Consider the following 12247-nt stretch of genomic DNA (forward strand, 5'->3'; position numbering starts at 1 on the left):
GCACAGCAAAGGAAACAGTTAACAAAACCAAAAGACAACTGACAGAATGGGAGAAGGTATTTGCAAACGACATATCAGCTAAAGGGCTAGTGTCCAAAATCTATAAAGAACTTCGCAAACTCAACACCCAAAGAACAAATAATCCAATCAAGAAATGGGCAGAGACGTGAACAGACTTTTCTGCAAAGAAGACATCCAGATGGCCAACAGACACATGAAAAAGTGCTCCACATCACCTGACATCAGGGAAATACAAATCAAAACCACAATGAGATATCACCTCACACCAGTCAGAATGGCTAAAATTAACAAGTCAGGAAATGACAGATGCTGGCGAGGATGGGGAGAAAGGGGAACCCTCCTACACTCTTGTGGGAATGCAAGCTGGTGCAACCACTCTGGAAAACAGCACGGAGGTTCCTCAAAAAGTTGAAAATAGAACTACCCTATGACCCAGCAATTGCACTGCTGGGGATTTATCCTAAAGATACAAACGTAGTGATCTGAAGGGGCACGTGCACCGGAATGTTTATAGCAGCAATGTCTACAATAGCCAAACTATGGAAAGAACCTGGATGTCCATCAACAGATGGATGGATAAAGAAGATGTGGTATATATACACAATGGAATACTATGCAGCCATCAAAAGAAATGAAATCTTGCCATTTGCGATGATGTGGATGGAACTAGATGGTATCATGCTTAGCGAAATAAGTCATTCGGAGAAAGACAATTGTCATATGATCTCCCTGATATGAGGGAGAAGAGATGCAACATGGAGGGTTAAGGGGGTAGGAAAAGAGTAAATGAAACAAGATGAGATTGGGAGGGAGACAAACCATAAGTGACTCTAATCTCATAAAACATTCTGAGGGTTGATGGCGTAGGGGGGTTGGGAGAGGGGGGTGGGGTTATGGACATTGGGGAGGGTTTGTGCTATGGTGAGTGCTGTGAAATGTATAAACCTGGTGATTCACAGACCTGTACCCCTGGGGATAAAAATATATTATATGTTTAAAATTGGGAAGGATTTTCTGTTTATTTACAATCAGCCTCAGTTTCTGTGAAACAGGTTCTGTTGGAAACCAAGTAGAGGTTCCCATGTGGAAACAACATAAGAGCCACCAGATACAAGAAAGTGGGAATTTAATTTTTTTCTACTCCTTGATTCTCAAGAATGTGATCAGACTTCTTTAGTACAAATGCCCGGCTTCTACTTAGTGATCTGGAACTGTTTCTGCATGTGGAAATCATGGAGATACAGAGGGAAAACTAACAAAAGATAGAAAGCTGTGTGGAGCTGATGTCACTGCTGGGGTTCCTAGGCAGTGTTTCCTGTGGCTTCCAACTCCTTAGCACCCTCATTCCCCAACTGGACTTGGACTGCCCTGGACTGGGAGATGCAGAGAGGGGGAGGTGCTGGAGACCAGTGTGGGTGGCAGGAGGGTGCTGGTGTGGTGATGGTGTTCTATTTTCTCAGGCTTGTTTTATCTATGTGCTCTGTCAAATGTGGTTTATTCATGGAAAATGTTGAAGTCAAACCGGCCTTTACTAGTTGGGACTGTCAGTGGTGGTTGCCATGTTGAAAGATAAAATAAGGACAGTTAGGGGCACCTGGATGGCTCAGGGTTAAGCCTCTGCCTTCAGCTCAGGTCATGATCCCAGGGTCCTGGGATTGAGCCCCACATCGGGCTCTCTGCTCAGCAGGGAGCCTGCTTCCCCCTCTCTCTCTGCCTGCTGCTCTGCCTACTTGTGATCTCTGTCTGTCAAATAAATAAATAAAATCTTTAATTAAAAAAATAAAATAAGGACAGTTAAACCCCAGCCAACTTTGCTCATCCAAAGGGCCACAACTAATGGGAAGAACATATTCATCTGCACATGCATGCTCCTTCTGTCAAGCATACTGTTAGGCTGTGGGTGAGGGTCCCCATATTTTACACCAAGGTTCATTCCAATAGCTGCTACGTTAGTTGGGATTGTAAGACCAGGGGTATTGAGACACTGCACCCTCAGTCCACTGTGATGACACTGTTCTAAAAGAAATAACATGCAGACTTGTAGAACTAGGTGATCCCTGACATTCCACCAAGACCTGCTCTTTTCCACAGCAGGTGATTACTGAGGCTCCTATTTTCAGTCTCATTTTGTCACTATAGGGAGGGAGACATGAGATTCTTCACCATGAAACCACTAGCACAGGTATATTGTAGACATTATAATAGCAGGTGCTTCTTTCCTCACAGGAACACAGACATATAGAGACCCTGAGTTCCACTGTGTCATTGGATGTCATAAGCTGAATCTTCTCAGTGCCTCTAAAGAGACAAATGACTGCAGTCAAGAATAATTAGAGCAAAGCCATTTTTTAAAAATTTAATTTAATTTAAGTTCAATTACTTGACATATAGGGTATTATTAATTTCAGAGGTAGAGTTTAGTGATTCATCAGTTGTATATAATACCCAGTGCCCTCCTTAATGCTTATTATCCCGTTACCCCATCCACCCATGCCCCTCCCCTCTAACAACCTGTTTGTTATCTATGGTTAAGAGTCTCTTATGGTTTGCCTACCTCTCTGATTTCGTCTTCTATTTTTCCCTCCCTTGCCCTATGCTCCCCTGTTTTGTTTCTTAAATTCCACTTATGAGGGAAATCATGTGATAATTGTCTTTCTCTGATTGACTTATTTTGCTTAGCATAATACACTCTAATTCCATCCACGCCCTTGTAAATAGCAAGATTTCATTTTTTGATGGCTGGCCAATATTCCATTGTATGTGTATACCACATTTTCTTTATCCATTCATCTGTCCCTTTCTCCACATCCTCACCAACATATGTTATTTTCTGATTTGTTAATTGTAGCCATGGTATACATGGTGTACATGGTATAAGATGGTATCTCTTGTGAATTTGATTTGTACTTCCCTGATGCCAAGTGATGGTGAGCATTTTTTTCATGTGTCTGTTCACCATTTGTATTTCTTCCTTATAGAAATGTCTGCTCATGTCTTCTGCCATTTCTTAACTGGATTATTTGTTCTTTGGGTGTTGAGTTTGAAAAGTTCTTTTTGTGTGTGTGTTTTACTATTATGATAAGTTCTTTATAGATTTTGGATACTAGCCCTTTATCTGATAAAACATTTGCAATTTTCTTCTCTCATTCTGTAGGTTTTCTTTTGGTTTTGTTGGCTGTTTCCTTTGCTGTTCAAAAGCTTTTTAACTTGATGAAGTCCTGAGAGTTCACTTTTGTCTTTGTTTCCCTTGCCTTTGGAGATGTATCTAGCAAGATGCTGTGGCCAAGATTACAGAGTTTTCTGCTTGTGTTCTCTAGGATTTTGATGGATTCCTGTCTCACAATTATATCCTTCATCCATTTTGAATTTATATTTGTGTATGGTGTAAAAAAAAAAAAAAGGAGAAGAAGCCCATTTCCATTCTTCTGCATGTAGCTGTCCAATTTTCCTAACACCATTTGTTGAAGAGACTGTCTTTTTTCTATTGCATATTCTTTCCTGTTTTGTCAAAGATTAATTGACCATAGAGTTGGGGGTCCATTTCTGGGCTTTCTATTCTGTTCCATTGATCTATGTGTCTGTTTTTGTGCCAGTACCATACTGTCTTGATGATGACAGCTTTGTAATAGAGCTTGAGGTCTGGAATTGTGATGCCACCAGCTTTGGTTTTCTTTTTCAAGATTCCTTTGGCTATTTGGGGTCTTTTCTCATTCTTTTAGGATTGTTTGTTCCAGCTCTGTGAAAAATGCTGTGGTATTTTGATAGGGAATGCATTGAATGTATAGATTTTTCTGAAGTTATTTGTTCTTCCAATTATTAAGCATGAAATGTTTTCCTATTTCTTTCTTTCTCCCTCTATTTCTTTCATGAGTGTTCTATAGTTTTCAGAGTACAGATCCTTTACCTCTTTGGTTACATTCATTCCTATGTATGTTATGGTTTTTGATGCAATTGTAAATGGGACTGATTCCCTAATTTCTTTCTCTTTCTCTTTCTCTTCTGTCTTGGTCCTGTCTCATTGTTAATGTATAGAAATGTAACAGATTTCTGTGTGTTGATTTTATATTATTCCATATTTCTGAATTACTGCTTGAGTTCTCACAATTTTGGGGTGGAGTCATTTGGGTTTTCCACATAGTGTGTCATGTCATCAGTGAAGAGTGAGAGTGATTTCTTTGCCACCTCAGATGATTTTTATTTCTTTTTGTTGTCTGATTGCTGAGGCTCAGACGTCTAGCACTATGTTGAAGAGGAATGGTGATAGTGGACATCCCTGGCATGTTCCTAACTTTAGGGGAAATGCTCATAGTTTTTCCTCCATTGAGAATGATACTTACTATGGGATTTTCATATCTGACTTTTATGATATTGAGTTATGTTCACTTTATCCTTACACTGTGAAGAGTTTTAATCAAGAAGAGATTCTATATTTGTCAAATGCTTTTTTTGCATCTATTTAGAGGATCATGTAGTTCTTGTCCCTTCTTTTATTAATGTAGTGTATCACATTGATTAATTTGATGTTGAACCAAACTTGCAGCCCAGGAATAAATCCCACTTGGTCGGGGTGAATAATCCTTTTAATGTACTGTTGTATCTTATTGGCTAGTATCTTGGTGAGAATTTTGGCATCCATGTTCATCAGGGATATTGGTCTACAATTCTCTTTTTTTATGGGTTCTTTGTCTGGTTTTGGGATCAGGGTAATGCTGGCCTCACAGAGAGGGTTTGGAAATTTTCCTTCCATCTCTGTTTTTTAAAACAGCTTTAGAAGAATAGGTTTTATTTCTTTTTTAAATGTTTGGTAGAATTACCCTGGGAAGCCATCTGGCCCTGGATTCTGGTTTGTTGGGAGATTTTTGATTCCTGCCTCAATTCTCCTTGCTACTTATGGGATGGGTCTGTTCAGGTTTTCTATTTCTTCCTGTTTCAGTTTTGGTAGTTTGTATATTTCAAGGAATAGATTCATTTTTCCAGATTGCCTAATTTGTTGACATGTAGTTGCTCATAATATGTTCTTACAATTGTTTGTATTTCTTTGGTGTTGGTGTGATCTCTACCTCTTTCGTTCATGATTTTATTCACTTGAGTCCTTTCTGTTTTCTTTTTGATAAGTTTGGCTAGGGGATCATTGATCTTAATTCTTTCAAAGAACCAGCTCCTAGTTTCACTGATCTGTTATATTGTTCCTTTGGTTTCTATTTCATTGATTTCTGCTCTACTCTTTATTAATTTTCTTTTCCTGCTGAGTTTAAGTTTTATTTGCTGTTCTTTCTCCAGCTCCTTTAGGTATAAAGTTAGGTTGTATATTTGAGACTATTCTTGCTTCTTGGGAAAAGCTTGTATTGCTATATACACTCCTCTTAGGACCACCTTTGCTGCATCCCAAGGGTTTTGAACAGTTGTGTTTTCATTTTTATTTGTTTCCATGAATTTTTTAAAAATTCTTCTTTAATTTCCTGGTTGACCCATTCATTCTTAAGTAAGATGTTCTTTAGCTTCCATGTATTTGTGTTCTTTCCACATTTCCTTCTGTGATTGAGTTCAAGTTTTAAGGCATTATGGCCAAAAACATACAGGGAATAATCCCAATTTTTGGTACCAATCGAGACTTGATTTGTGACCCAGTATGTGATCTATTCTAGAGAAGTTGTCATGTGACTTGAGAAGAATGTGTATTCTGTTGCTTTAAGACAGAATGTTCTGAATATATCTGTGAAGTCCATCTGGTCCAGGGTGTCATTCAAGCCCTTATTCCCTTGTTGATCTTCTGCTTGGTCTGTCCATTGCAGTGAGTGGGGTGTTAAAGTCCCCTACTATTATTGTATTATTATCAATGTGTTTCTTTAATTTTGCTATTAATTGCCCTATATAATTGGCTGCTCCCAAATTTGGAGCATAAATATTTATAATTTTTAAATCTTCTTGTTGGATAGACCCATTAAGTATGATACAGTAGTCCTCTTTGTCTCTTATTACAATCTTTGGTTTGTTCTAAACAAATCTAATTTGTTTGTTATAAGGATTACTATCCCAGCTTTCTTTTGATATCCATTAGCATGATAAATTGTTCTCCATCCCCTCACTTTCAATCTCGAGGTGTCTTTGGGTTTCGTGTTTAAGATGGTGGAGATAGAATTCAGAATAACAATTATAAAGACACTAGCTGGGCTTGAAAATCTGGGCTTGCAGACAACATATTGATGGTCTTGCTTTTTTATCTAATTTGATACTCTGTGTCTTTTGATTGAACATTTAACCTATTTACATTCAGAATGACTATTGATATATATGAATTTAGTACCATTGTATTACCTGTAAAGTCAATGTTTTTGTATATTGCTCTGTTCCTTTCTGGTCTATTTTACTTTTGTGCTCTCTCTTCACTTGAAGGATCACCTTCAATATTTTTTGCAGGGCTGATTTAATGATCACAATTTCTTTTGTTTCTGTTTTTCCTGGAAGCTCTTTATCTCTCCTATTCTGAATGAGAGCCTTGGTGGATAAAGTATTCTTGATTGCATATTTTTCTCATTTACCACCCTGAATATATCATGCCAGTCATTTCTGGTCTGCCAGGTCTCTATGGATGGATCTGATACCAGCCTTATATTTCTACCTTTGTAGGTTAAGAACCTCTTGTCCCAAACCACTTTCAGGATTTTCTCTTTGTCTCTGAAATTTGTAAGCTTCACTGTTATAGGTCGGTGTGTTGACCTATTTTTAGTAATTTTGATGAGGGTTATCTCTCCTTCCTGGACTTGAGTGCCCATTCCCTTCCCAAATTAGGGAAGTTCTCAGCTATAACTTGCTTAAATATACTTTCTGCCCTTCTATCTCTCTCTCTCTTTCTCTTTCTTTCCTCCTCCTCTGGGACCTCATTATCCTAATATCGTTTTGCTTTATGGTGTCACTTATCTCTCAAATTCTCACCTCATGATCTCTCTTTTTCACAGATTCTTAATTCTCCATCATTTTGTCTTCTATATCACTGATGCTTTCTTTTGCTTCATTTATCCTAGGATTAGAGCCTCCATATTTTATTGCATTTTATTAAAAGCCTTTTTTATTTTGATCTGATTAGATTTTAGTTCTTTTATTTCTCTAGTAAGGGATTCTCTAGTGTCTTCTGCTTTTTTCAAGCCCAGTTAGTATCTTTATAATTGTTATTCTGAATTCGTTTTTGTTGTTGTTGTTGTTGTTATTCTGAATTCTATCTCTACTATCCACTTATCCATATTGATTAAGTCCCTGGCAGTTAGTACTTCCTCTTGTTCTCTTTTTCAAGTGAATTCTTCCATCTTGTCATTCTATCCATGGAAGAATAGATGAGTGTGAGAACAAAATACAAAAATAGCAACAATGACCCCAGAAAAATATACCTTAAACAAATCAAAAGAGACCAGAAACCAAAAAAGAAAAAAAAGAAAAGAAAAAGTAAAAAAGAGAGAATATAATCAAACAGGTGAATGGAACAGATACCTGGTGTATTTTGGTCTGTTAGAAGAAACTAGATCCCAAAATTGTAAAGAAAGAAAAACTTTTTTTAAAATCATTTTTTAAAATTTATTTTCAGCATAACAGTATTCATTGTTTTTGTACCACACCCAGTGCTCCATGCAATCCATGCCCTCTCTAATACCCACCACCTGGTTCCCCCAACCTCCCACCCCCCCCACCTCTTCAAACCCTTCAGATTGTTTTTCAGAGTCCATAGTCTCTCATTGTTCACCTCCCCTTCCAATTTCCCCCAACTCCCTTCTCCTAACTCCCTTTGTCCTCCATGCTATTTGTTATGCTCCACAAATCAGTGAAACCATATGATAATTGACTTTCTCTGCTTGACTTATTTCACTCAGCATAATCTCTTCCAGTCCCATCCATGTTGATACAAAAGTTGGGTATTCATCCTTTCTGATGGAGGCATAATACTCCATAGTGTATATGGACCACCAAGAACCATAAGATACCTGGAAATAAACCTAACCAAAGAGGTAAAGGATCTGTACTCGAGGAACTACAGAACACTCATGAAAGAAATTGAAGAAGACACAAAAAGATGGAAGACCATTCCATGCTCTTGGATCAGAAGAATAAACATTGTTAAAATGTCTATACTGCCTAGAGCAATCTATACTTTTAATGCCATTCCGATCAAAATTCCACAGGTATTTTTCAAAGAGCTGGAGCAAATAATCCTAAAATTTGTATGGAATCAGAAGAGACCCCGAATCGCTAAGGAAATGTTGAAGAACAAAACTAAACTGGCAGCATCACGTTACCTGATTTCAAGCTTTACTATGAAGCTGTGATCACCAAGACAGCATAGTACTGGCATAAAAACAGACACATAGACCAGTGGAACAGAGTAAAGAGCCCAGATATGGACCCTCAACTCTACGGTCAAATAATCTTTGACAAAACAGGAAAAAATATACAGTGGAAAAAAGACAGTCTCTTCAATAAATGGTGCTGGAAAAACCAGACAGCTATATGTAGAAGAATGAAACTCAAACATTCTCTTACACCGTACACAAAAATAAACTCAAAATGGATAAAAGACCTCAATGTGAGACAGGAATCCATCAGAATCCTAGAGGAGAATATAGGCAGTAACCTCTTCGATATCAGCCACAGCAACTTCTTTCAAGATATGTCTCCAAAGGCAAAGGAAACAAAAACGAAAATGAACTTGGGACTTCATCAAGATCAAAAGCTTCTGCACAGCAAAGGAAACAGTCAAGAAAAGAAAGAGGCAATCCACAGAATGGGAGAAGATATTTGCAAATGACAGTACAGACAAAATGTTGATATCCAGGATCTATAAAGAACTCCTCAAATTTAACACACACAAAACAGACAACCATATCAAAAAATGGGCAGAAGATATGAACAGACACTTCTCCAATGAAGACATACAAATGGCTATCAGACACATGAAAAAAATGTTCATCATCACCAGCCATCAGGGAGATTCAAATTAAAACCACATTGAGATACCACTTTACACCACTTAGAATGGTCAAAATTAGCAAAACAGGAAACAACATGTGTTGGAGGGGGTGTGGAGAAAGGGGAACCCTCTTACACTGTTGGTGGGAATGCAAGTTGGTGCAGCCACTTTGGAGAACAGTGTGGAGATTCCTCAAGAAATTAAAAATAGAGATTCCCTATAATCCTGCAATTGCACTACTGGGTATAAACCCCAAAGATACAGATGTAGTGAAAAGAAGGGCCATCTGTACCCCAATGTTTAGAGCAGCAATGGCCACGGTTGCCAAACTGTGGTAAGAACCAAGGTGCCCTTCAACGGACGAATGGATAAGGAAGATGTGGTCCATATGCACTATGGAGTGTGATGCCTCCATCAGAAAGGATGAATACCCAACTTTTGTATCAACATGGATGGGACTGGAAGAGATTATGCTGAGTGAAATAAGTCAAGCAGAGAGAGTCAATTATCATATGATTTCACTTATTTGTGGAGCATAACAAATAGCATGGAGGACAAAGGGAGTTAGGAGAAGGGAGTTGGGGCAAATTGGAAGGGCAGATGAACCATGAGAGACTATGGACTCTGAAAAACAATCTGAGGGTTTTGAAGGGGTGGGGCATGGGAGGTTAGGGGAAACCAGGTGGTGCATATTGGAGAGGGCACAGATTGCATGGAGCACTGGGTGTGGTACAAAAACAAAAACAAAAACTGTTAGGCTGAAAATAAATTTAAAAAAAATTAAAAAAAAAATACAAAAGAAATCTGAGCCATTAAAAAAATTCCATTTTGGGGGCACCTGGGTGGCTCAGTGGATTAAGACCTCTGCCTTTGGCTCAGGTCATGATCTCAGGGTCCTGGAATGAGTCCCGCGTCTGGCTCTCTGCTCGGCAGGGAGCCTTCTTCCCCCTCACTCTCTGCCTACTTGTGATCTCTCTCTCTCTCTGTCAAATAAATAAAATCTTTAAAAAAACTCCATTTTGCATTTCAAATTAAAAAGATACTTTCTTAGGGTGCCTGGGTGGCACAATTGGCTAAGTGTCCCACTCTGGACTCAGGTCTTGGTCTCAGTGTTGTGAGATAGAGCCCTGTGCTGGGCTCCAGCTCAGTTCAGAGTCTGCTTAAAGACTCTCTCAACCTCTGACCCTCCCCCCTCTCCTCTTCCTTGTTCTCATGCACATGTTCTTTTGCTCACTTAAAATAAATAAATAAATCTTTAAAAAGAAAGATATTTTGTGTAATAAAAAAAACTGTTATTCTAATATATTAAGAAGTTTTTTAATTGGGAATATAGCAGAAGACTGCTCCAACTTTTCATGAATAGATCAGATTCAGTCTCATGGAACATAGATATATCATCACATTATCTTACCAACCACAGGCAGGTGCTAAATATACATAATCTAGCACAAGGTGTAGAGGTATTACAATAAATAAATTCTTCACTAATGATCATTCAAGTCAGCAGCAGATGTCGCCTTCAACTTTCAATAGGACGACCCCAGCTCTAGTCCTTTTTTTTCCTCCAGTGACTTTCAATGATGAATTTTCACACTTAGAAAAAGGGAGAATACAAAATTATTTAAAATGTACAGTTAAAGGGAAAATGGTACACTTTGCCTTATGTTTTTATGAGAAAGTCTGTGTGCTAAAGATGGGCTGTTAGGACACAAAAAGACCTGAGTGTGGCCACACAAGAATTTGTTTTAAAGTATCTAAGGATTTTATTATTATTTTGCTCCCATCTCTGCTGTATCTCAACCACTGATAAGGAAAGCTCGGCCAGAGCTTGTGGAGCCCTGCAGGTGTAGGCATGGATCCCACTTGCAGTCCCCCCTGTACAGACCCCTCCACTGCTCTGAGACAGTCACCACTTTCTTTCTATCCTCACATAATTAGGTAGAGCTGTTGCTACTATAATTCACTTTGTTTTTATTTGTGGGCATTTCAAAGGTTGAAGAGATTTGCTTGATGATTTGAAGGAACTGAACAAAAGGCCCCATCTTGTGGCCCATCGAGTTATTGCCCTCATTGGACCACATGTTTCATCTTGGAAGCTCCGCAGCACTTGGGGGACATCTGGGTGCAGGGCCAGGATGAACCCTGGTACCAGATTGGGTGGGTCTGAGTCCCAGCTCTGCCACTTGCCAGCTGTGCTGCCTGGGACAGTGACTCACCATACTAGTTCCATGTGCTCAGGGGTAGACCAAAATACTAATGGTACCTGAATCCCATAGGACTGCTACCATCATAGCACACATGTGAAAAACAACTCACAGGGACACATGCTGGCTAAGAAGACAAAGATGAACTCAATCTTACGGTGTAGTATTTGGGTGGTAACAAGAGTTATGGTTGTGATCACTTTGTAGTGTATACAAATACTGAATTGTAATGTACTCCAGAAATTTATATAATGTTGTAAGCTAATTTTATCTCAATAAAACAAAGAAAGAAAGTTATTTTTTCGTACTTTACAAATTCACACCAATGCAAAATAATGGTCAGAAACTGGGGAACCCGGGTGGCTCAGTCGTGAAGCATCGTCCTCCAGCTCAGGTCATGATCCCAGGGTCCTGGGATAGAGCCCTGCATTGAGCTCCCTGCTCAGCGGCAAGTCTGCTTCTCCCTCTTGCACTCTCCCTGCCTGTGTTCCCTCTCTTGCTGTGTCTCGCACGGTCAAATAAGTAAATAAATAAATAAAATCTTTTAAAAAAGAAAAAAGTGGCAAGAAATTGTACATGAATAACAGGAAACCTTAAATCCATGTGAACAGAACAAATCTGCTACATAACTGAACTCATATTCTTTGAATTTTACCTTAAATCTACTTAAAGAATTTTACCCTAAATCTACTTAAAGAAATGGCCCATTTTTAACTGCTTTGTTTCATACAATTACTTCAACTAAAATAAGTTCTAAAACTGTTCTAAGCATAGTGTTTCACTGTCCTGCTTTTTGTCAGCTTTTTCTTCAGATCCTACTTAGTTGAGAAGAGAACAAAAAGTATCACATTCCATTCAGGAATAACATAAGGTATTTAATATTACAATATATGTGCATCAAATTTTAAGACCTCCAAAGATACACAGGTTTAATCCTCAAGAGATTTAGGTTAAAAAACTGTAACTGTAAAATAAAGTCTTATTTTATTTCTTGTAGGAGGAAAACCTTTAAAACAAAATCTCTAACTCATACTAACTTGTCAAAATGGATGTCACTTCTGTACTACTA

Source organism: Lutra lutra, chromosome 11 (genome assembly GCF_902655055.1).
Source record: "Lutra lutra chromosome 11, mLutLut1.2, whole genome shotgun sequence".
NCBI lineage: Eukaryota > Metazoa > Chordata > Mammalia > Carnivora > Mustelidae > Lutra > Lutra lutra.